Below are 3,345 nucleotides of genomic sequence, written 5' to 3' on the forward strand. Positions count from 1 at the left end.
CTAGTGGATTAAGGGCGGCATGGTGGTGCTGCGGTAAAGTTGCTGCCTTACAGTGGGTGCTGTCTGTACGGAGTTCGTAGGTTCTCTCCATGACTGAATGGGTGTTCTCCGAGATCTTCGGTTTCCTCCCACACTCCAAAGACATACAGGTTTGTAGGCTTGGTATAAGTGCAAATTGTCCCTAGTGTGTGTAGGATGGTGTTAGTGTGCGGGGATCGCTGGTCAATGCGGACGCGGTGGGCCAAAGAGCCTGTTTCCGCGCTGTATCTCTGTAAGAAATAAAAGCAAGGATAAGCCATCTAAGTTCACACCACCATCAGTAAGATTATTGTTGATCCTCCACCTCAACACCTTATTCCCACATTCTCTCCATTATCCTTCATCCTTTTCGTATTTGAAAAAAAATATCTCTCCTTTCAAGGACTCGACTTCCACCATCTCACGCGATCAAGAATTCCAAGATTCCCAGCCCTTGAGTGAAGAAACTGCTCCTTGTCTCATTACTAAATATCATTACCCATATTCTTTGGCCCTCGTTCTAGATCACCAGACCAGCCGCAATCTCTACCCACGAGTCCAATCTAAACAGAGATAGACACAAAATGCTGGAGTAACTCAGTGGGTCAGGCAGCATCTCTGGAGAAAAGGAATAGGTGACGTTGCAGGTCGGAAGCCTTCTTCAGACTGCGTTCTGACACTTCTTCTTCTTCTTCTTGCGTATGGCGTGCACAGCCTAAAGTTGTAGGACAACTTGTTCTATTTGATCTTATTTGACTGTGCACACCGGGTTGATTGCATTTGTCGAAACAGGGCTGACCACGTGAAGGTTGCAATCTCCCACCCCGCGTTCTGACACCAAAGAGCAAAATGTCCAACGTAGATACAATAATAAATATATCGCCATTTGCATTAGTTTTGTCCAGTTAACAAATCACAATTTCACACAATGTACATAAGACGGCAGTTATTTGACAAATACTCTGCAGTTCGGTGCAGGAGATCTTGTCGACGAGTATTCTGGACCCACTGTTGACATCTGAAATTACAGGAGATATCATTTAGGATTAACTAATAAGAAAAAAGATGACATAACTACATGCCTGAACAATGGATGATATATCACTTAAATGCAATTGTTTTCAGTTGTGTGGAGACCTGTATATTGAAGATGCTTTTTGCCTCTAATATGTCAATTTACCTTAAATGTAGAAGAGCTTATTAAAATCTTCTTACAAAGACCATTAAGTATTTTCTTTCTATCCTCTTTTGGACCCAAGGCATAGCAGAGGTGCCAACTCTCACGAAGAGGTAAGGGAGGGAGAGAGGGAAGGGAGGGAGAGAGGGAAGGGAGGGAGATCGAGAGAAGAGAGGGAGAGAGAGAGAGAGATCGAGAGAAGAGAGGGAGAGAGAGATCGAGAGAAGAGAGGGGAGAGAGAGATCGAGAGAAGAGAGAGATCGAGAGAAGAGAGAGATCGAGAGAAGAGAGGGAGAAGGGGGGAGAGGGAGAAGGGGCGGGAGAGGGAAGACGGGAAAAGGGGGGAGAGGGAGAAGGGGAAAGGGGGGGAGAGGGAGAAGGGGGAGAGGGAGAAGGAGGGAGAAGGGGTGAGAGTCGAGAGAGGAGAAGGGAACAGGGAGACGGGGGAGAGGGAGTGGAACGATAGACATTTATAACGCACGGCCCGTTCCCATTCCGACCAAAGATTATAGAGCAGAGCTCCTCTCGTATCTTTGATTGCGGCCGCCGCCGAAACCCCCCGGCCCACCATTGCACCCAGAGATGATAGAGCAGAGTTGTATAATCTTTGATTGCACCCTTCTTCACGGCGGGCTTGTGATCTTTGCTTGTGATGTCTCGACAAATCGAGGGACATAACGGGTAACAGCCGCCGCGGTTCTCGACTTGAATCTGAGCTCGAAAAATGTCGAGGAGTGGTCTATCTTGCTCCTCTATAATCTTTGGTCAGGGCTGTGATTGACGGGGCTGAGCTCCGCCTCCCCTCAGCCTTGCCCCGCCCCTTTCATTGATTGTTCCACAGCTCCGGGCTCCCCCGGGTCCTAAAGCCCGTCCACACGTTGTTGTCCAGCCTGACTTACCTCCTCTGGCAGCTTGTTCCATTTCCCCACGACCTTCTGTGTGGAAATATTGTTCCCCAGGTTCCGATTAAATCTTGCACCTCTCACCACAAACCTGTGTCCTCTAGTTCTCGACTCCACTACTCCGGGTAAAAGACTGTGCATTCACCCTATCCATTCACCTCTTGATCCCATGAACTTCAGCCTCCAGCGCTCCAATTAATTACTGCAGGGCGTCAGCAGTTTCAGCGAATGGGAATGCGTTTTGAACCAGGAAGTGGAGGTTAAAATGGCTGCGAAAGACCCGGTCGAGAGTTGGACCGAGGAGATACTTTGTCCCATCTGCCTGGATTTCTTCACCGATCCGGTATCACTGGAGTGTGGGCACAACTTCTGCCGTTCCTGCATCACACAGAGTTGGGACAGGGAGGGGAGAAACTCCTGCCCGGAATGTAGAGAGGAGTTTACAGACCGCACCCTCGGGGTGAGTCGGGCCTTGGCGAGACTGTCTGAGAAAGCTCGAACACTGAGCCTGAATCGGACAGAGAAGGAAAGTAAACTTCAGTGCGAGGAACATCAGGAAGAACTGAAGCTGTTTTGTGAAACTGACAAGAAGCTGATCTGTGTGTTTTGTGCAGCTGGGCGGGAACACAAGTCTCACAGCTTCACGCTGATAGCAGAAGCTGCAGAAACCTACAAGGTAAAAACAAATCGACGTTTGATCGCATCATTGTTTAATTCCATCTTTATTATCTAACACTTATATTCTTTGATTTTCAATCACAATCCCAGGATCAGGTGAAATCTTCCATCCAGTCTCTCACAAATGAGAAATCAGGGATCCAGCAAATGGAGCAGGAACAGAAACAGAAGATTTCTGGAGTTCTGGTGAGGCTTTTAAGTTTCGATTTCCTGATCTTGTGGTTATTTGATCCCTGTGATGCGTGTAATAATAGGGCAGCGCAGTGACACAAGTAGTGCTGCTGTCTCCTAGTTCTGGTGAGCGGGTTCGATCCTGACCTCGGGTGCTGCCCGTGTGGTTCATGCCTTCTCCCTGTGACCGCGTCGGATTCCTTCCACGTCCCACGTACACGCTGGTTCAATGGTCAATCGGTGACTGTTATAAATCCCTGGGAAAGTGGTGGTGGATGGATAAATGGGCATGAATGGGAACGTGGAAAGGAATAGGCAGCAGGGAATTGTATTGGGGTAGAGGAGTGATGGGTTATAACATTACCCTCACGACATTTCAGAAACATAGAAAATAGGTGC

The 3,345-nt window shown here is 48.2% G+C and overlaps 1 long non-coding RNA gene across 1 annotated transcript; it reads left to right on the forward strand.

Moving 5' to 3' along the window:
* The first annotated feature begins 2,617 nt into the window (after window positions 1–2,617).
* On the forward strand, window positions 2,618–2,900 carry LOC116969491. Its single transcript, XR_004410787.1, has 2 exons — window positions 2,618–2,773; window positions 2,866–2,900. It is a non-coding gene; the product is annotated as an uncharacterized LOC116969491 (long non-coding RNA).
* The last annotated feature ends 445 nt before the right edge of the window (window positions 2,901–3,345 follow it).

Source organism: Amblyraja radiata, unplaced genomic scaffold (genome assembly GCF_010909765.2).
Source record: "Amblyraja radiata isolate CabotCenter1 unplaced genomic scaffold, sAmbRad1.1.pri S62, whole genome shotgun sequence".
Classification (NCBI taxonomy): domain Eukaryota; kingdom Metazoa; phylum Chordata; class Chondrichthyes; order Rajiformes; family Rajidae; genus Amblyraja; species Amblyraja radiata.